This window comes from Amblyomma mixtum, chromosome 3, assembly GCF_055824585.1.
Source record: "Amblyomma mixtum isolate Tamu chromosome 3, ASM5582458v1, whole genome shotgun sequence".
NCBI lineage: Eukaryota > Metazoa > Arthropoda > Arachnida > Ixodida > Ixodidae > Amblyomma > Amblyomma mixtum.
The window spans coordinates 361,559,402-361,582,362 of NC_143014.1; the positions used below are offsets into that span (position 1 = coordinate 361,559,402).

The following is a 22,961-nucleotide window of genomic DNA, read 5'->3' on the forward strand; positions in this document are numbered from 1 at the left end:
CTAGGAATCCTGATCGACCGCAATTTATCATGGAGCCCGCATTGCACTCTACTGAAAAAAAAGCTAACATCTATCGCTCATTTACTTCGATTTCTGGGAGGAAAATCATGGGGCTCGTCGGTCCAGTCAATGCTGGAGTTGTACAGAGCTCTATTTGTGGGATGCTTGCGGTACAGTACACCTGTACTCTCAAACACGTGCAAAACTAACATGCGTGCCCTCCAGTCAGTGCAGGGTCAGGCCCTTCGCACATGCCTAGGTCTCCCTCGGAGCGCATCAACACTGGGTAGCATTGCACTCGCCAAAGACCACCCGATCTCTACTTATATTGTCCTAGACTGCTTGCGAATGCACATACGTCATATCTCAAGGATTCCACAGCATCACCTTGCGCCCTAGCCACTGCAGAGACCACATTCTGCATTTGCGAAGGTGATAACGACGCAAAAGTCGTCGATCCCACAACAGTTGACCCCGGCAGCACTACCTCCCTCTCCTCTGTGGTGTACGCGGCTCCCATGTGTGCGCCTTGCTATTCCGGGGATAGCGAAGAAGTCAAATTTATCGACGCCAGCCATTATGCAACTGACACTCTCCATGCTCAACTTCGAATACTGGGACCGTACTCACGTCTATACGGATGGATCAGTAACCTCTACTAGTTCTGCTTGCGCTGTGGTCGTTCCTGCGCGACAGACTCAAATTCACCAACAAATTTCGCATCGGACTACCTCTACTGGAGCAGAGTTGGCCGCACTTCTTGCGGCGGTACAGTATATCTCACAACAATCACCTCAAAAATGGGCTGTTTTCTGTGATTCAAAAGCTGCCCTCAATGTCTTCAATCTGCCTTGAGACATAGCGACCATGAGCAACTTATAGCGGAGATACGATATCTGCATCACCAGGCAATCGAACAAGACCATGAAATCATCTTCCAGTGGGTACCAGGCCATAGCGGCACTGTTGGTAACGCCTTAGCTGACGATGCTGCTCGATCGGCTCACGAGACAACCAACACTGTCCGCATACCACTGACAAGAGCTGACGCAGCAAGGCACCTTCAACTGCTCGCCCGAAACCTGACTGTAACATCGTGGTCTGCCCCTGGAGGTTGGACACCCCGCTCGCATCACTTCAACCTCTTGCTCCAACATCATATACCATTCGGCCTCCCCCGCAGTGATACTACGCTGTTGTGCCGCCTGTGGCTGGGAGTGGCGTTCACAAACGCCTATTCCCATCTCATCTCAATGGCTAACTCTCCTGCGTGTGGCCAGTGTGGTTGTGACGAGACGATCAGCCACCTCCTCTGTGACTGCCCTCGTTTTGAGCGAGAGCGCGGTTGCCTAGTTACTTCTCTGCTCCGCTTGGACTCGCGTCCTTTAACAGAGTCTAACGTTCTGGGCCCTTGGACGCAACCTTCCAGACAACGGAAAGCGGTGAAAGCGCTCCTGAATTTCCTAAGGGACTCGGGGTTGCATTCCCGCCTATAATCTAAGTTTTCTGTGCGCGCCCTCTGCCCCTGTGACATAGTGGTCGATGGACACTTGACAGACTCATTTCTTTGCCGCTCTTTTTACTTTTTTCCCCTTTGTTCCCCTCCCCAAGTGTAGGGTAGCCAACTGGGCATCGCCTGGTTAACCTCCCTGCCTTTCCGTCCTTTTCTTTCTCTCTCTCTCTCTCTCTCTCTCAATTGCGCTTTCGTATCTGGTACGCGGTGCGGTATACACCAGAAAAAAACACTGCGTTTTCGAACAATATTTGATGCTCAGCAATGTGAAATCGCCGACAAGTTTTTTGCTTATTTTACTCCTACAATTCTTTTAAAAAGGTACAATTTTCCGAATGAAACACCACTGCCTTTACATGTGTTTATCAAATGCTATAAGTGGGTCCTAGAAAAACATTGCTTGCTGGGAGAAATGCCCTGTTATGGAGGTTTTGCTTGTACTTTAAATTTTTTTTATATGATGTATGGTTAACTTATTTTGCTAGTTTTTTTCAGCCATTGTGACTGAACGCTGTTTCTCTATAAGAATTTAAGTACCTCAACTGCCCATCTGTTATCATTCAATTTCCTCAGGCATTCTTCGCATAGTATTTTTCGTTGAGCTTACCGTGCTCGAGCGATGCTCAACCCATATCCCCCTGTACTGCCTCGTTTGTGGTTTTACCGTGGGCACCTAGTGCTAATCTTCCAACAGCTCTCTGATTTACTTCTAATCTCGAGTGATCTTCTCCCTTAAGCACAGAACTGGATTGCCAAAAGTGTGCCCCGGCACCATTATTCCTTTCCAAATACCTCTCAGTACTTCATAATTGTTGTACTCTCATAATGCCGCATGTTTCATTGTCCCGGCGTCTTTTCATGTTTCATTGTCCCGGCGTCTCAGAGACTGTTCGTGCTTTCTGTGTGCAGCTGCCCTTCGCTTACACACACCGCTCGACCACTCTGGGTATTTCATTGCCTTGTATTGTAAGCACCTTATGTATTGCATTGTTGAAAATCATCACACCTCCCTTAGCTACGCTGAAACTGAATCATAGAGCGTCTGCTTCGCCTCCACAACAATTAACTAGAATTTGCAAATATTGCTGGCTGTCTGCTCACAGTACTATATTGTCCACATACTTTAAACCCGGGAGCCGTTGCTCAGCGACCTTTCCGCCTAAAATGCACGAAAGATTATAACGTGGATTACTTCCTTGTAGCCTTCTTTCCATGTTTACAATAAAAAACATGAACAGCAGCGGTGATAGATTACAAGCTTGCCTTAATCCTTTGTGTACCTCGACAGTTGTCGTACTTTTTACCCCTTCCCATGTAATTTCAACTGCATTATCTCCGTATATTTCCTCTTGAAAATCAGTTACCTCATGACCGATACCTTCATTTTATAATATGTTCCACAGTAGCTCCCTGTTCACTTTGTCGTATGCACCGCTTATGTTGGGAGGTCTGTTCTCCGCTTAAGCTGTTTCTGTGCATTGGCTAAGCACGAACAGGCTAGCATCTAAGCGCCTACCCCTTCCAAAGTACTCCGAGTATCCTAATACTTTCTACCCACGGCTGCATTTTTAGTTCATCACCGGCATTTTTTCGGAGCGCTCAATTTCGCGGAGTGCGGCAGTCACCAACCTTCCTAGCGCAGCAAGGCCTATACGTGACTCAACATACACGGTGCCACACCCATGATGCACCCATCTTCGCTTGAACTCAGCAGTACACAAAAAGAAAGCATACTGATGGTTGGCGCCCTTTTTAAGAAGATGATTTTGGAGTCCACATCATTCTCGAAACTGAAGGCACATTTTCTTGGTAAACTCCTCTAGACCACATGCACAGAAGAGAGCATTATCCCCGTAAAAGCACAGAAGCTCAGAAGCGTTTTCATCTCGTCGTTCGTTTTAAAAAAACATTACGGAAAGTAAAGGCAAACGAAATGAAGCTACAGAAATGAAAGAAGAATTCAACAGAATCTACCGCATGCGTTCCAGGATCGAACCGGGAGAAGCGGGGGGAGCTCTTCTAAAAAAAAACGTTTTCGCCGGAAATATCCTCACGAAAACAAAGCCCCGTACAAATGATAACTCGTGAATGATGCAGCATATGCCCCTCGGAGTATGTTCAGCCGATCGCATCTACCGGTTTTCATATTTTGTAATTAATACCCATGAACTTACAGCGTGACATCCGAGGGGGTGGGAGTTGATAGGGGATTAACCACGGCTAATTCGGATTAACTGCGATTTCATGTAGATCGGTTAGTGCCGTTTTCTGGGGGTCTCTTTTAAGGGGCACGTTTCGTTCTTTAGTTGTATCCAACTGTAGTTACCATCTTTTTGCATCTTGCCTATGTCTAATTCTTTAATGGCCACGTATTTTGGGTAAACGGTAACTTAAAAGAATTTCATCTAATTTGTGGTGATATTCCATGCTCCCGGGCTCCACTCTTGCGAAGAGCCGGACTTGTAAACTAAGAATAACCAGTCACAAAAGACAAGGGATAAGAGAAGGAGAGTTCGCGCCACAACGACTGGAGTTGGTACATTGTACTTTTAAACGTTTTCAATTTACATTGTACCAACCGGCCCGCATTTCAGCTCTTGAGCCGGACTTGAACTGTGCTGTTGTAGGTTGTCATCAAGGACGAAAGAATGTCCCTGCGATAAGGTCTCCTGTAAGCGCACCCCCGTGCTTCTTGTGCTGTAAAAATTAGCTGCCCATGCGAATACCAACCGTGAGCGTATTCGTGTTCATTTTTCATTTTTTCCACTTACAAAAGTATGACATGATCGACTTGCTTTCTAATCCAGATTGTTGCAAAATGCTTTTTATTTGCAAAATCGCTGGACACAGGGCGACCCACACAAGCCAGCGGGTTCCGCGTAGAAATGTACTTTCATTGTACCACACCAACAATGTTAATCACTGGCATCGATTTGCCACGTTTTACAGTAGACATTTCGTGGACTAGAACAAACGATGTATGGTATGGCAGGGTATATTGCGAAATCACAGCCGATAATTGGACTAGATATGCAGCCGTTACCGTGACAAGCGCTACGACTTCGTCACCGATAGCCAGCGCCGTGGCCGCCGCGGTGGCACAAACTGGACCTTTCGCCATCACTGGTGGCGGGGCGCATTCGGCGGGTAGCTGCTACAGAAAATCGAGCGGTCGTGCTATAGTAAACGCTTAGTGCGACTAGGAAAAAATTCGCGATGTTTTGACAAAGAATTTTTATACCTGTTACCAACACTAAATTAAAAACGTGGAAACAGTTTCCGTATCCCTGAAAATCCTGTTGCTGCTGGTTCTAATGACCTGACCGCTAGAGCAATGACCTAAATTCTGGAAACAAGTCTGCAAAGAACAAATCATAAAATAAAATAAACAAGTTATCAATTTGACGTTGCGAGTTCGTTCTGCTCTTGGTGCCTTGATGGGCCGACGGTAGTGGTGCCCCCTCGTGTGGAGCTCCCTTGCGTTCCACAAGTCTGAGTGCAGAAGGAGGGCGAGGGTAAGCAGGGAATGGGGAAGAGACAGAGAGGTAAAGACGCTTTACAGCGCGGAACTATGGGCGCCGCCATATTAGGCCACGTGACCACTCTTCCATCGCTGGCCTTCTGACTCCGCTGCCTGCCTGCGAGGAAGCTTCAACTGCAAGGACGTTCTGCAGAGATAATATTTATTTTGCTCGCAAAATGGATACACGATGGGTGGATGACACCAAGCTTTGGCCAAGCTTCAGCGGCCGTGTATGTGCGCTATTATTTGTGCATTTTAGGCCTCTTTTCTCTTGTTTTCGTGTGGGCCTTCACGCCACATAGCGTTGTTTGGTGGCGGCGGTGTGCTCTCTGTATGTCCTTTCTCGCTTTTCTAACTTAAAAATTACTGCTGGCATTTCTGTCCTAGTGTGCTTATGACTGTTTTCGTGCATGCGTTTGAAGTGAGAACCTCCTAGATTTCGTTGCAGCTTAAGTTAGTTGCACTCTACAAACATGTACTTTCTTTGCAGCTGGCTCGTAACTGCCTCATTCTACAAAAAATTCCCAACACCTCCGTGCCAGTCGCTGACAGATATTGAGAACAAATTTTTTGTGTCTGATCGGCCGCGTCAATCACGCTGCGGCCCGCGGCATGTGTTTACGATGGATGAACGGCTGGTATTAGCTCCTACTGTTTGACTTTGCATCAATTCGAACTTTTGCTTGCTTGCGGAAAGGATTTTCGAATTTAAGCTTTTTAAAGCCTCTTGCAAGGAGCGCGAGATCTAACGTGCGCTCGTTTGGGAACAAGTTAGCGTTTATGAAAAGCTCTTTTGCATTTAACCTATAGCTGTTGCGTGGCATCTCCCTATGTAATGCGGTAGGCCTTGCGTACGATGACCGATGTTTTCAGCGTGGACAGTAAGCCATAACTGGCAGTGGCTAGTAAAATGCGAAGTAAAATTACCAGCACAAGCAACAATATTCTTCATTGCATGTTTCTGCACCCGTATTGCTAGATTAAAAAGGTTGGAGCTGAGGACGGATTTAATAAGCAGTTCCTTTTATTTTGGTTTCGCAGCTACCTTTGCTCAGAGCATAAGTGTATTATGCAGAACTTAAATAGATTTCTTGGCAACCAACTTTCAGCATGGGGACAAATTTTCTATTACCACAAAGCTAACCAACTACAGAAATAGCACATATGACGACATAGTGTACTGATATCATTCTTTATTTCAGCTGTCTACAACTACAAGATTGAATTGCCCGACACAGATGTCAATGCTGCCCTCAACTACCGAGGATTTGCTGAGGGCAGCAACCTGCTTCACAGTGGCCATGTTCGCGTGGCACTGCACCAGCAGAAAAATGGTGTGAGCTGCATCCAGGCAGACATCAGGTCATCGCAAACAGCAAGCAGGACGTACCGAACACAAGTAAATTTTGGACAACCTTCCACAGCCAGCTGCACATGCAAAGCGGGGCTGAGTGAGCGGTGCAGCCGTATTTGTTCCCTGCTTATGAAGGTTGTCGAGGCAACACCCAAGGGGCTCACCGGACAGTCACCAGCTGGCAATGCATGTGCATGGAATGCGGCAACAGCGAAAAATGTGACCCCGGCAACAATGGAGGCAGTTTCTTCAGATAAAAAAAAAACAGCAACAAAGGCGCGGCAGTTTTTATCGGAAAAGTAGATGCTCCTTCACTTTGAAAAATGCCCTCTCGACATCACCAAGCTGCAGAACACCATGCTACAAGGTGTTCTGAAGCCACGCAGGAAATTACCAACAGGTGGTGGTGAAGACGGCCGTGCATGTAAAAAAATTATTTCCTGATGTTGCGCATGACTGACTCGAAAAAGTGAGTCGAGTAGGCATAGAGGCTATCATTAAGTGCAAGTAAGATTGCCTTCTGGATTTCATTGTTGCATAAGTGTACATTTTGTTTGTTTAAATGCAGTCAGTTTCTATAAAGACATTATGCGTAAAGATTTCCTTTTGCTATCTTCAAAACTGCACATGCAAGGGACATCCGCTTACGGTTGAATCATCCCAAAATACTGGCTTTAATGTTTACCCAGTAATGTGCTTTACAGCAGAGCGTGCATCTCGACATTGGGACATCTGGTATAGCATCAACAAGACCTTCATACTCATTTATACAGTCTGAGCTGTTCACCACGCGTTGTTGAATATGATAGCGCATGAACTGCAGGAGTTCATATCAGGTTGCGACGGTTTTTAGTGCGGTGATCTCATGAGGTTATTCTTAGCATCTGTGCGCAATTCCAAAGTTCCAGGTGCACCGAGAAACAGCTATTGGTCATGCTGCAGCAGATTTGATTTTTTGCAACTTCTTTTGATTTTAAAGTGCACCTATACATGGTCCTACATTGCATACTGACTGCGTGATTTTAAGGTTTTAGCCACCATAAGCCTGTTTCGAGTATGCACTAAAAGTAGTTAAATTAACGGACCCTTCCCGTACTGCACAGTTCTCCAGCAGGATCATGGGCAGCACGACTGCAAGCTGCTGTGTCAGGCATGCCAAAGTTTCTTCATGACCAATGTGCTGCTGTCTTTTGAGCAAGCTGCAACACTGGCAAAGCACCCTCAGGGAAGTGCCGCATGGCACAAAGCACGATTCCTAACGATAACTTCCAGTGAGGCCCGTACCATTCCAATCAAAGCAGCCCCTGAGAAGTGGGTATCAAAGCACATACATCCAAGCTTCTATGGTAATGCCAGCACACGGTAAGGAGCCAAATATTTCATTGACTGCAGCCTTTGGTGTGGTGAGTCAGTTGCTCTGCGTGGCATGCTGAAGTTTTCACACCTTGGATTCACAAAAGCTATGGCAAGTTTTATAGTACAAGAACTATTGCTAAATCCTGTTTTGCATGTGATGCTGACACTAGATTGATTGTGACACCACGCTTTTATGTTGTACAGCGGCTCTTTTGCGTATTTGCAGTATGAACTTTCTATTACCGCATTATGCAACGTGGCAAATCACAGGCCGGATTTCCCTGCAAAAAATGAAAGTATTACTGTCTGGTTGTAAAATGTAATGTAACCTTCTATTCATTGCTTTTTTTCCTGGGCGAACGGGCGGACGAGAGGCGGTCTACGCATGCAGGATCGCTGGAGGGGGATATTGGGAATGCTGGGGAAAATCGCCAGTCGGCTCTCGGCCGTTGAAGAGCGCAGGTCGCTTGCACTGTGAGCCCCTGTCGAAACGTCTCGTCATGCAAAATCATGGAGCGTTTATCGGATCAGCGATACGCGATCAAATTTTGTGTAAATCTTGGTAAAACGGACAAAGAGACTCACGACATGATTAAGGAGGCCTACGGTGACGCTGCCATGGGTAGACCAGGTATTTTTTCAGTGGCGCAAGCTGCTCCGAGAAGGTAAGGAAAGAGTGCAATACTACGACCGCTCTGGACGCCCTTCGACCAGCAAGACTAACGAAAATGTGTAGCGAGTGAAACATTTACTCCACAGCGATTGTAGGATGAGTATCAGAATGATTGCTGATGACTTGAGCATTCCTCAGACCCAAGTTTTTGAGATCGTGACAGAAAACTTCGCCATTAGGAAAGTGTGCGCGAGTGTTGTCAGAGGAGCAAAAGGCCAACCGGAAAGCGACCAGCCAGGATCTCCTTCATCACGTGAATGAGGACCCAGATTTTTTGCCCAGCACAAGGCGGGACGCTGCCTCAGCCCCCCTACAGCCCCGACTTGGCCTCGGCAGACTTTTTTCTATCCCCGAAAATTAAATTGATGTTCAAGGGGAAACATCACGGATTAGTAGAGGCGGTTCAAATGGCCGTGTCGAGGGAGCTAAACAGCATTCGGGTCAAGGCGTTCCTGGAGACATACGAAAACTGGAAAACTCATTAGCAGCAGCGTGTAGGTGTGGAGGGGTGCTACTTTGAAAAATTCTAATCGTTTTTGCTACTCTCATGAATAAATTTGATTAAAAAAATGAGTCCTACTACTTGCAGAACAGACCTGTATGTTATCGAGGTGCCCTATGACAAGCAGGTCTTAAGCAAGCAAGTGGCACACCTTGAGGGTTTCTATTTATCAAACCTGCTGCCAGCAATTGTTGACAGCAAGCAATAAACAGGTTCTCACTCCAATAAACTAACAAGATTCAACTAATCGTCTTGTCATTAAGACCATTTGACCCGGTTTATTTGTGCATGCAACATCAGAATCGTCAAATGCGTCTCTGAACATATAAAACAAATGCAGGTACAAAGCAAAAACCAACAGGCTCGTACCCTCACCTGATACTGAACATTTCTCATCATCCGAAAAGTAAATGCAGGGAGTACAGGGAATAAATATTCAAAGAACGACAAAGTAAGACATCTCCTATATGGTTTTAACAAAGGTTTCTATCAGGCAAGCCAATGCAGAAACTCCCCAACAAAACTTTGCGTTGCATTTTAAAAATCCGAAATCCACACAAGCGCCAGACCTACACTTTACACCACAGCTGCAACGCAAGTGCCCCTAAGTAAGCCAAAAACCAAACCTCAAACACTGAGCTGCTCCACTCATAAAATTCACTGACCGATTCCACCTGTACCATTCTGCACATACAGCTATGGATGTCTGGGCTTGATGCCTTGCCAATAATGCTTGTTTCTTCAACTAACATCTTACACGACCACTGACAGAGACAAAAAATACAAATACTGGTTGTGCTCATTTTAATGTATTTTACCTGAAAGACAAGTTGATTCAGGTTAACAGCTGTGAAGATTTCCATAAATTGGGTAACACAATGTAGCCACCCCCCCTTTACACAGCCTACTCTGAGTCTGAGAAAGCACTTGCTTTAGTTGAAGCATCATGAGGCATTGCGCAACCATGGTCCAGAAAAAGCACATGTAAACGCATTAGAAAATTTCTAAAGGGAATGAATGGACTACATAGCCCTTCAGAGGGAAAGCAAAATTTCAACAGGGAAGGTGTCAAGCTGGAAGAAAATATTTGTACCACCAGCAAGACAATGAAATAGGCTCAGAGCATCAATCTTGGTAGCTCAAACGTGCTCTACAAATGATTCCAACTTCAGTTCCTCAAGGAGAAAGAGTGCTTTAGAGTTTGCTCTTCCTGGACGTAAGCTAGCGGACTTGAAATTTCTGGCAAACACTTCGGTAATCGGATGGCATGAAAGAAGGCTCGAACGTGAGTTGTTTGTAGTGGCAAAGATAGCTCAGATCCATTAGCGAAATAGCTAGGAAAATACCTGAATAGCATATATACAGGGTGTCCCAGTTAAATGTAACCAAGCTTGTAAAAAAGAGGATGTTCCCCAGCCCAGTGAGACCAACTGAGGCTTGTTGCCAGTCGCGTGTTCCAGTCTGCGGTAGTTTTTCATTATACAAAAGTAATTATTTAGCAGAGACTAATTAGCTAACTTTTTAATTATTGTCTTCAGGAAGAAAGTCTCAGTGCAGGAGTTGTAGATCCCACAGAAGAATAACCGTTTGCAGTGTTTGCAACCAAGTACCACCTATACAGCTTCTTTTATTTGCCTTAAAAGAAAGCCCGCGAAATACAAAAAGAACCACGTGACAGGGAAGCAGTTTCAGCACTCCCAAACGACCGGCCAAGCAACGACATCCGCTTTTGTTTGCAACGTGGTCCTGAACAGGGCTCATCGTTTTGAGGTGGTGGCGAGATATGCGCCAGGAACTCCTTATGCGTCATGGAAAGTAAGCGAGCGCTGCTTTTCAAGGAAGTGAAGCGCGGCCCGCATGGAGTGCTTTTTCACGCAAAACCTCGCCTCGAGTGATAGGCATGTGGCCGTGCCGCCGAACTTGCACCGTCACGCGCTGAAGGAGCGGTCGCCATAGCGAGCATGCGATAGTTCCTGGCGTATATGTCGCAACCATCGCAAAACGCCGAACCCCGTTCGGAGCAGCGTTGCAGATAAGCAAAAGTCGTTGCTTGACCAGTCGTCTGGGAGCGCTGAAACTACTTCCCTATCACGTGCTTCTTTTTGTATTTCGCGGGCTTTCTTATAAGGCAAATAAAAGAAGCTGTATCAATGATACTTGGCTGCAAACACGGCAAACGGTTATTTTTCTATGGGATGTACAATTCTTGCATTGACACTTTCTTCCTGAAGGCAATAATTAAAAAGTTAGCTAATTATCTCTGCTAATTAATTACGTTTGGATAATAAAAAAATAATGCAGACTAGGACAAGCGACTGGCAACAACCCTCAGTTGGTCTCATTGGGCTAGGGCATTACGTCTTTTTTAAAAGCGTGGTTACATTTAGCTGGGACACCCTGTATATTGACAGATATTTTTAGGTCATCAACAGCAGCCTGCCAGTACACCAGCATGCTAGAGGAGTTAATTCATTGTATCTTGGAAGTGTTCACCTATGGGGCAGAAACTCTGAAGCTAATAAAAATGCTTGAAATTAAATTGAGAGCAATGCGAGCTATGGATATATATATGATTCGAGTAGGTTGGCCGAGGGAATAAATGTAATTTAATGATATCCTAGTTGAAACTGATTGGCAAGTTTGCAGGGGTAAGGTGGCTACAGCTGGCCCAGAAGATTTAGCTGAATGTAGGTTTGAGGAGCCTTTCTCTTGCAGAGAACATTAGTGACGTTACTCAGTGAACAGAGAACATAGGAGGTGCACAAAAGCAAGAGATGACTAGAAGATGTCGCTACCCCACATAAATCTCGATGCATCATTCAGGTGTGTTTACCACTTCCAGATGCTTGCCTGGATGCGACGGTGCCTGAGCACCAGGCTCTGATGCATCACCATGATCTCTAATCAGATTTGGTTGTAGGTTGGAGAGCCCAGCGATGGCACGAAGTACATCATTTGCTAGGGGTTTCTGTGCGAATATACTAGCAGGGAATTGCTTCAAAGTCCTGAAGCATTTGAGACGCCTAATTGATCGCTCAACATAAATCTGAAGTCTTGCCAGCCGACGCGAAGCTACTACCTCTGAACGACAGATCTGCGGCCGGCCTTTGGAAAAGCTTGTGAGTGAAACTTCGACGCTTTGTGGCAGCAGGTCACCTATGTTAATGCCACGGTCAGCGAGGACTTCAGGCGGCCTAAAATACCACTGTCCAAAGTGATGAAACGATCGCTTGCACGGCCACTGTACGGTTTGACATAAACTTAATAAACCCACTTGGTGCAATGAAGGAGAATTTTGGCCGTATTGTGCGATTTGCAGGAACTAAGTTATATTTCTTCAGTGCAGCTGCCCAGGTCTGTCAATGAAAATTTCGAAATAGTCCACAGTGCAAGTTACGGAGTAATTCTCCTCAAAAACATTGGGCACTGTGCTCCATATTATTGCTCTTGGCAGCCAGAACACCTAGTACTCTCGGGTAAACTTTGCAAGTTCTGTTACAATGAAGCAGAAAATCCTGCTAATGGCTGCCGTGGATGCACCAACACGTAAGGCGAGGTCATTAAGCAAGAGGCCAAGACTCAGTCGCATCAGTGTAAGTAGGATTTGGTCCTCAAAGGGCATAGGGAAACGGCTCTTCACAATAGTGGAAAGAGTGTGAACCAGTTCGTCAAATGCTACTTTTGACAGACCTGTAAAGAATAGGAAGTGACTTGGTGCAAGAGTTGAGTATGCACTGAAAATAGTCTGGGAAGCAAGTGACTGGGGCCTGCTTGCGAGGGGTTGCATACACATGGTCATGAACAGCCGCTGGCTCCTCCACTTGAGTTGCTTTTTCATATGTTTCGGCAATCTTGCACCTGCAGCCACAGGCCAAGCAGCCATCAACAAGATTCTGAGCTCCTTCTTTCCTGCACAACGAAGGATGTGGAGGAAAGTGAGACAATATTTAGCACGGTGGTATGAGCTAACAGGCACACAGGATAAAATGGCCACGCTATGCAAGAGTTACACTACAGGGAAATAACTTGAGTGTTCTGACTGTATAAATGTGGACTGCATCGTACTCCTGTAGCAACTTGCAGAAATACTGAAAGCTTTAAAGGGACACTGAGGAAAAATTGAAACTGGCCTCTATCGATAAAGTACTGTGTTCTAATCGCAAAGAGATTATGATAAACGAACACTGAGCTTTTATGAATGGGAAAAAAACTACATACAGGGGTCACCATCATTGGCCGACAATATACAGAGTTCTTCTCAGTAGCCCGTTAAACACTGCTAATGCAGCAAAAATGCAGTAATGCAGCTTACAGCAGACGATGAACCTGTGCACTGGAATGACTGAGCAATGTACGTACATACTGACTGAAATCAAGGCTGCTCTTATGTGCATTGCTTTCTATTTCGAATTGCACAGCAGGAAATCCCAAGCACTGTGAAAAAAGGCAAGTTACAAACATACATAGCTGCATGTGGCAAGCGGAATCTGATGGGAAAAAGAATGAAAAGATGGTAATTGCTTTATTGAAATCCAGATTGTGTACTCCTGCAGAAATAGGCATAACTCCTGCGCACATGGCAGCATGAGATGCACAATCTGGGTCGAAGCCGTGAATTGTAACTAGGCTGGTCGTATGTGAGCGGTTGCAAGAAATTTTAATGCTAATTGAACATGACGATGCCAAAGCTGGCAAAACTAGTAAGGAAGCTCACAGTGAGCATTTCATGATAGCAGCAACTTTATTCGTAAACAGATTCTGCTTTTGAAATCCTTAACCCTTTCACACGCTATTCTTTTTTCTCCATTCAAATGAAACACTACTACCAAAAATGTATATTCAAGCATCGACAAAGGCAGTTCTCAAGTGCAAAATACTAGTAGAGGTGTTATAATGGAAACAGCAACAATAAAATTATGCAACTTATGAACGATTGTGGGTCTAATTTCTATTTCGAAGGTGCATATTACGCTTGAAATTGTAAAAAAATTGATGTCACTAATGGTGGCAAACTATATTTGCACAAAAATTGTAGACGGCGTGCTACCCCGCTGACGAGATCGCTGCATATTTGTTTACTTCATTCACTGTGCGGCACAAAACCACCTTATTTGCGACATGAAGGATGCAAAATTCATTTGGAATGAAGAAAGCACTGCTAAGTGCAGCACACTCTCAGCTAAAGGAGCATTATCCGTAGCATACCACAGGATTAAACTGTGCAGATAATTAGTGAAAGCAAACGGGCATGTTTTGCACACAACACAGACTAGCATAAAAGCACGTAAATGAGAACCCATAAAGGATAATTCACACAACTTTACTGTACCTATGTGACAGATGCTCTGTTGCAATGTTGATGGGCAGGTGATCATAAGCTGCAGCACTCTCTTTATCTTGCTCGCCTGATGAATGCTGCGTGCCCCTGTCCTTGCATGACAAAGATTGAGCTGTTGAACACGCCTCTGGCTCCAAAGTTGTGACGTCGAGCCCCCGTCGTGCCCTGTTCCCTTGTTGTGAACAGTGTAAAGAATTGCACAGTATGAAAATACAAAAGAATAAATAAACTGCAGTTCAGAACAAACTCCAAAAGCCAGACGGGTGTTCCAAGGTGCAATGTTGGGTATGGATTGTCTTTAGTGGGACGCCCATCAATGAAATGAACTGAGCATACCTGCAAGACATGTGTATGAAGGCCACATTATGTTCTGACAACCAGTGCAAGCGGACTACGTCAAACACCTCACACTGAAGGAAATATGTAATATGTTCATTCTAACTAAACATGTAATATGTCGATTTCATGCAACTGTCCAGGCACTGCACTTCTGCTTTGTGCTCTTCAAAAATATTTCACCATAATATTTTCACAATGCATATTTGAGAAGTTTTGTTTTCTATAAACCGGGGCACACAAGAAATTTTTTCAACCGGCGTCTGCACCCACTCAAGAATAGCTCAACAGCATTCATCGGCTGTGCGATGCCAAAATTCATTAACAAAAAAAAAATACCAAAACAATGCCTGGAAAGCTTCTGGTCGGATCCTATCTCACGTGCGCAAACACTCGCATCTCCCCGTTGTGGCGAAAATGAAATGCGGCCAGCAAGGCATGTTCCCGTAAATATTTAGAAACGAGAAGGTAGAGATAAGGTATTTACAGTGAAACTGGTTTACGCTTCAAGGGCGAACGCACAGCCGACTCGAAAGGCACCGACTAAATGCGGACATGCACATCAGCCCGTTTAGCTCGGTCCTAGATTACATTATATTTACCATTAAAAGAGCAGGCTCTAAGTCATACTACCCTACTCTCAGATTAACATTGAATGCAAGGTGACTGAAACGATACTAGCAAACCAAAACCTCCCGTCAGACCGTGTACAGAAATTCGTTTCAACAGCGGCTTGAGGGTGCGATCACTGACGGCTGCCGGCGTTACAGGTACCGTCAACCAACGACCCGAGCAACTGGAGTTTCACTTTTATCCTGTGTACTCACCCTAGCCGATTAGCCGGGGTAGAAGTCTTTCCTCTGCAGGTTAGCGATCTAATGCTGTCGAATCAACTTGTTCTTCTCTCCTTGCGGAAATCTGTGCATCGCGGACAATCTTCGTGATGTTGAGGCCCGTGTGTTTCGCAAGCAGATATGTTCCCAGCCTTCAAATCTTCGTCGCAGTTCTTGCAACCGAACACGGAACATGTTTTGCCTCTACTTTTCCAGATTTTGGCCGCAAAGCGATGCGGATACAGCGGCGAAGTTAGCAGCCCGTAGGCACCAGCTGCTGTCGTCTGAGATCCTGTAGGCCACTTATGTCGAGACGGCGGTGGCGCCGCGAGCACCAACTAAGCAAACTGCTCTCTGTAAACGGTCTATAAAAGGCCGCGTCTTGCAGAGAAGTCCCCAGTCGCCTGCAAACGCTTTGGAGTGGCTACCGACTGAGAATTTATCGTACGTCTTCGTTGGACTACGCTCCTGACTAAGAGGCTTTCGTTCTGTGCTTCAGTACGTATAATCGGTACATATTCTTAACTGACTCACAGTAGCAGTGAAAGATTTTCCACGGTGCGCATCTCTGTAAGCCTCAATTCTGGTTCCTTGATTCGCAGGTGACAGCATGGAGGACCCCGGATATTACAGCGAGTGGGTAAGCGGCGTCGACGACCTGATGCTCCAGGACACACCACTGGCGTCTACGCCACTCCCGAAAAGCCGGCACGATTCCCAGGAGCAATCAAATCCGTCCAGTTCTTGGGTGTCTTCCAGAGTTCCTTGCACGTACTCTTCCGACGCATCAGTGATCAGCTCCGGGTCCGGATCCATTCTCTGTCTGCCGTCGCGACCAAAGAAAATCTCCGTTGAAGAATCTGTGTCTCGCTGCCGTCGGAGCCTACAATTCTCTGACGGTTGTAGGCATCATGACAAAGGCGGGCGCGATGATACCGAGAAGTTCCCGTCAAGCACTGGTGACGTGGAAGGCGCTGTTTTTGCTAATGAGTTGCAGCAGTGAAGCAGCGAGACGTCTTGGAGTTTTCTGGACAGCCTGGAGAACGACTCCGACCAGCTGCCTGCGCTCTTCCAGCGCTTGAGCCGCCGCGGTGCCTCAGTGGTTATGGTGCTCGGCTGCTGACCCGAAAGACGCGGGTTCGATCCCGGCCGCGGCGGTTGAATTTCTTTGGAGGAGAAATTCGAGGCCCGTGTGCTGTGCGATGTCAGTGCACGTTAAAGAACCCCAGGTGGTCGAAATTTCCGGAGCCCTCCACCATGGCATCTCTCATAACCTTAGCCGCTTTGGGACGTTAAACCCCATAAACCAACCAACCTTCCAGCGCTTCGCTGTCAACGCTTCTGCCTGTGCAGTTTGCCTTGAAAGGCAGCTCCTCCGCTTGCAGCGCGATCGGATCATACTGCCACGTATCATTGCAGTGTTCGTTCGTTCGCGCTGAAGGCAGCAGGAACGGGGCGTTATCATTTTTGTTCTTGACGCGTGAAGCGACCGGACATATCTCGATTGATCACAGCCATGACGAAGTGCATCTACGTTTTTCCTGATTGCTGTAGTTGATTTTGACCGGTTACCTCGCAGCTTCCTTGCCGGCTTTAAATTGAACTATGCAGAGAGCGGCGGGCATTCATAGTTCGACAACTGACAAACACGTTTCCTGCTTACGCCCTGGGGTCGTTGTCTGCCAGCGTGCCCGATCTGGATGTTGATGAAACCCCGCCCTCCAGGATGTGTGAGGCACTAGCGGTAGCAGAGCTCACCCGCGAACAACTCCAGAAAACAAGACGGGCGCGCTGGCGCCAACTGACCTCACCTGCACTTCCTGCAGATATCAGGGACTTCGGCTGGTTGCGAGGCTGGCGGGTCCTGCCCACAAGAGACCGCCTTGCGGCGTGGGGCGTGGCGCCCTCCGCCCGATGCCCGCAATGCGGTCTCTTAGAAAAATTGCGGCAAGCAATGTTCGACTGTGTAGTGGCGCGCACCTTTTGGGTACTAGTGTCACGGATGTTTGTGGCCCGCCTGGAAGCGCGCACTAGTTCACGCGAACTGTTTCCAAATATGCTCTTGTGTGTCGGCATGTTCGTTTTGTGGCGGCAGCGTGGAGCGGCTTCCTTAAATGGGCGTCCGCAAAGAACCATGTTTCCATCGTTGCAGCGCCTCTGCACACGCCTCTTTGTGCAAGCATGAGTGGACGCACTGTCAATGAGCGAGGCTGAGTTTTTGCGCAAATGGTCGACATACTTCATCGTCCTGCGCGGCGGTCGAGTGTCGGCCTCATTACTGCCCCACTGACGTGCTCAGTGCAGCGGCACTGCGCATGTGCTTTAATGATCAGACTTGAGTTCAACTGTTTTGTTTCGTATTTTTGTTCCTTTCGAAAAAAAAAATAAACTTCTCTTTCCACGCCCTGCCGTGCTGTTAAGTACTTTCACTGGCGCAAGTCAGCCCAAATAAAGAGCTACGTTTGCAAGTCGTGTTGCTGTCTTCCTGACCGCTTGACTGCCGTCACTGCAACTTGAAGATACGAGCCCTGAATCTCCCAGACACATCTGTTGAGCTATGACGCACTTCTGGAATCTTCGGAAGCAGCGACGAGAGCTGAGAATCCTGGGAATAAGCTGCATTTGCATGGTAAGTGCGCTATAGTTGCATAGCGTGCTTAATGATTGCACACATTTTCTGTCGATGCCTTGGCTACGCATTCATGCGCTGCTTTATTATTATTTTCCTTTGTGATGTCGGCTTTAAGCAAGACAGCTGCAGCGAAGTGCTCTTTATCCTTAGCCTGAAAGCGTAAGAATACCCTCGGTGAAAGCATGCTCCATGTGGATTCATCTATTTCAGTCGTGGGGAAGTTGTTCTGAGGGAAACGTATGCTCACACTGCGGTATATCCTGCAAAGTTGCATGTCCGGTTACCTGTGCTTCTTATTTATTCCTAATCCACCTTTTTTGTTATTCTTTTTCCATTGTAGCCGGCATTTTGTGCTTCTCGCTGCTTGACTGAAGCGGGGACCTGGTCGAAGTCTTGGTGCAGAACTCGCCTTAATATTGTTTAGCCTGTAGCAATGTTAATGAACTGATTTTTTTTTTCACTTCGTATTTCTGTGTGTTCTGCGTCATGCTATCTCTAATCCGCTTCCGCCTGAATCCGGCATGAGGTTTTGCCGACGGGGCTCATCGAGTGCGGAAAAGGGGATGGTGATGCGAAGGATTTCTGACTCCCCAAGTTCGGGTGGTACTTTACCCTTATACGAGCTACCTAATGATTCGTAACGCCGCTCGGCTGCTGACCCCAAAGACGCGGGTTCGATCCCGGTCGCGGCGGCTGAATTTCGATGAAGGCGAAATTCTAGAGGCTCGTGTGCTGTGCGATGTCAGTGCACGTTAAAGAACCCCAGGTAGTCGAAATTCCCGGACTGCTTCACTGCGGCGTCCCTCATAGCCTGAGTTGCTTCGGGACGTTAAACCCCAATGAACCAAACCGTAACCATTGTTTTTCGAAGGTATTAGGAGGGTGATGAAGGTGCATAAACTATCGGGACGCTTCAACCGCCTTAGTTTTTTAAACGGGCATGCTGCTACACCAGGTGAATTTTTATTTCTGCTAGCGAGAGCTGGGTGCTATTTTGCAAATCATATATATGTGCAACACTCGTGTACGGCACAGCGGAAGAAAGATTTATAATTTCATAACTCACTACCTGCGAACAACGTTGATGATTGTGGGTAATATATTAGAGCTGCAATGCCAAATGAGACGAGCTTTCACACAGGAAAGCCTACTTGGATATGGCAGCACAATGACGTGTCTATCACAGATACCATGCTAGAAAGTCATCTGCCTCACAAACCTGCGGCTGTTCCGAGTTGTGTCTGATGTTTGCCTTGAGCAACAATTCCTTACCTAGAAATGAATAAAGCTAGTGTTCTGCTTTACTTATCTTCAAAGTGTATTATTCTACTTAGCTCCCGCGATCGCAATATAATAATTTTTGGTATGAAAGTGGAATTCGATGGCATGATATTTGAGGTTTTCCCCTTGTTTCTTTGGAATTGTCGGTCGATCAGGCGTCATATTGGAACTGCTAGCTGCAGTAGCGCATATCCGCCATTGGGGTCCGGTGCTGAAGTTATATACATCGAATTTTATTGTTATTCATCACGACTGCTCTCTAAAAACCAGGTTGCTAAGAAAAACCCGCCGGATATGTTGTCATGACGTCACGAGGTGACGTGACCTCTTTCGACAAATCAGGGCATGTTGTGATGACGTAACAAGATCACTCTACCTCCTTCATGCAATCAGCCTATTTTCGTCTCGCATATCGGCGGTGTTTTTATGTGACGCATTAACAAGGATCTGGGCAAGCGGCTTTTGTGTCGTAGCTAGTCGCTCAAGAGAGCGAGAGAGAAAAACGGTTAAAGCTTAAAATGGTTGGGTGGGCCTTCATTCCAGAAGCCCATTGGCTTTGGCCGCTGTGCTTGCCCGGTGCACCAACGAATGCTGGCCTTCCGAATGAGCTGGACAGCGCCGCCTATCAGTCCTCAGTTGCAGGGTTATTGATTCTTTGTGTAGTTGGGTTTTTGTGGCATGCCCATACCATACGGTATAAGTCAGCCACTTCACCGCAGAAGGCACAATGCGGTTCGTACGAATTTGGAAACATATCGCTGAATTTGACTACATTTATATAAGTTTTAAATTGCCATATCCTTAAAGTGGCCCCTTGTGCAGTAATGTTTAGAAATATTACTAAACATGGGCATTCACAATACTGTAGATGAAATTACTCAATGCCATTCGATATCGCAGAGAATAGGGCTATCAGGAAGAAGGACAAAAATTGACGTACTCGATAGACTAGTGCTCCAATGCCTTTGGTCTCCGGGATATCATAAGAAAAAAGAAAGGCTAATCTCAAAGAGAAGTTTGCGGGCGCTATGGTACGCCAGTTAACGACAGCACCAGCCGTTCTGTTGCAAAGGATGTGGCTTAGGGCGTCGGCTTCTGAAGCCGTGCAAGCCGCCAGGCAGGCCTTGCGGGAGGAAAGTGGGCGAGAGGCTGCGTGCCGTCCAGCAGCGAAAGAACGTATGGTGCGGTGACTGTCGCCTACTAGGAGTCCTAAAATGCTCTGCGGCTTTCCTGCAATGCGCCTTAGCTTTTTCGTTACCGCATCTGGTACATCAATTTATACTCTTGAGTCTCGGGGATTACGCGTCTTTTCAAGTTCCTGATCGCGCTCCATCTATATACAGTACAGTTGCTTTGGGTACCGGGGCACAAGGGATTTCATTTAATGAGGTTGCAGATTCCTTAGCAAGGGCCTCTCCCTGCGGCCCAATTGGTGCTGCCCTGCCAAATTCTGCATACACACCTGCGCACAGGTTTCCGCAGCTACACAATATTTCAGGAATTTGCGTCCTCGGCTCTTACATCATCTCCCGGATATAGGCACCTGCTGAATCCTTGGAGTAGTAAAGACTGGCGCTCTTTTGGGTTGCTGGGTTCCTCTGCTAAATTTCTACCTTCACATATCTCGTCTGGCGGCTTCCCCACTCTGTCCATTTTCTGCCGAACCTGAGACAATGGTTCACTACCTGCTGTTCTGCCGCCGCCTCTCTTCTTTGAGGAGGCGTCTACTAGAAATTCCGTTCCACAAGTTGGGTCTGCCTGTGTCCACTGCTTTTGTTCTTCCCATTGGCGCTTCTTTGCTTGGAAGAAGCAACGAGTGTGTGGGCTCTGCTATGTAAAACTTCCTTCTGGAAACACACAGACTCCCATTCTAGAGGTTTTTTTCTTTGTCCTCTCCGCTCTCAGTCAGTACGAACTTCAAACATTACATGCGTTATATTCAAATTTGCACATAAAGCTTTTGTCCCGTCTTCGATCTCTTAGTTAACAGGTCCCCTGTCGTTGCGTCGCTTAGTGCGTCAGCCTATATCCAATTACTACTCATATTTCCCCCTTTAACGCTGCTGTTTCCAGCAATTCAGCGCCTGTGTCGTGAACACCCCCCGTAGTTGGTATGTGGCATCTTCATTTGAAGCCAACCAACCAACCATATGAACACTAGCAAGACACCAGAACAAAAGACGCGAAGGAAAGCACTTTCACTGGGGCCAGACATCAAGCTGCCATGGTATATGAACGGCTTGCTTGTGTGGTTGTGCACTTGACCAACTTAAAAAAGAGCGTATTTTGTGTTGTTGTCACCGTGTGCTTTGTTCTTTGTCTTCGTCAAATACAGCGCTCCCGTGATTTCGCCTCGTGCACGAGCCAGTGCTCGCAACGAACGTCGCGGTGCTCGCGGTGAACCGAACCTCGCTCGACGGCTCGGTCCAGGCGCACTGGTGGCAGCTGGCTGGAACTGGCACGTAAGTCGGCGGCAGGACGCAATGGCTGGCAGTGGCGTCAGCCTGTGGCCCAAATTCCCGCATGACTAAACCGGCGGGCACGCTTTCGCCTCTTTAGTGGTGCATTTTACAGCCAGACCATTGGTAGCTGCTCCCTGCTACTGCTCAGCGAGCGTCCACTGTCTGCACGTAGGACTCTTTCCTCTGTCTTTGGGTTCGCGTTTTACGAGGGGTTTTCTGCAGCCTGAACTGTTGTTCGTCATGTCGTAACGGCAGGGGCTGGGCTCGGGGCTCTGGTAAATACAAGATCAGGTGGCATGGTCAAGGCTAGCGCGTAGGATATCTGGGAATCATTTAGAGCGCTACTTCTTCCTGCGTTTAGCTGTGTCAGCGCAAGCGGGAGCGCGAACGAGAAGCACAGCAGCGGATTAAAGTACGGCGGTAGCGAAGAGAGTGCGAAGAGGAAGGAAGAGGAGTGTCGAGTTCGGACGAGAGCGCTGGTTGAGGCACGCACACGCAGGTCTCTCGGGTAACGAGGAGGTCCACTCACTCGCCCGAGGTCTCACTTTACGGGCCGGAGTTGGACCCTCCTCCGCCATCCCATGAGCGTCTGCTTACCTTCAGAGATATCCTTACCCACTACCGAGATACCCGGCGCGTTTACGCAACGCCGGCACCCTCCGTAAATCTACCCCAGGCCTCCCACTGATGCCGACTCCAGGCCCGTACTGCTCCCTACCCTATTCTCCCTCATTCCCGCTGCCCCGATCAGTTCCTCTCCTCCTGTAACTTCTGCGGGAAACCGGGAGACTTTCTTCACGTCCTCCTAACGTGCCTTACCATCCAACAGCTTTCATACCCAACCACGGCGGAATGATACAGGAAGGCTCTCCTGGCCAACTCCGTTGCTGCTGATCAGCGCCGGATAATTACCGACGCCCGGAAGCGGATAGCCCTCCAAGGGCTGGCCTTTGTCCTGTAAGGGCAGCCCCCTTAGAGTTGCCTCGTCCCATGTGACAGGGGAGGAGAGAGGGTGGGGTTTTCCCCTTCTTCATTGTTTGTCAATAAACTTTATCCGAGGCCAAACGCCGCCGCCGCCGTTTGGCATTGCATTTTCCTTATGCTATCGAGTATCGTTCAAATACATCGACAAATGCGCTCAAATTTCGCAGCACCGTT

General features: G+C 47.2%; 2 pseudogenes; both read right to left on the bottom strand.

Annotated features, from left to right (window-relative positions):
• Positions 1 to 11,736: 11,736 nt before the first annotated feature.
• LOC149356555 (uncharacterized) lies at positions 11,737 to 12,543 on the bottom strand (annotated as a pseudogene).
• A 53-nt stretch (positions 12,544 to 12,596) lies between these two features.
• On the bottom strand, positions 12,597 to 16,244 carry LOC149356556 (uncharacterized; annotated as a pseudogene).
• Positions 16,245 to 22,961: the final 6,717 nt, after the last annotated feature.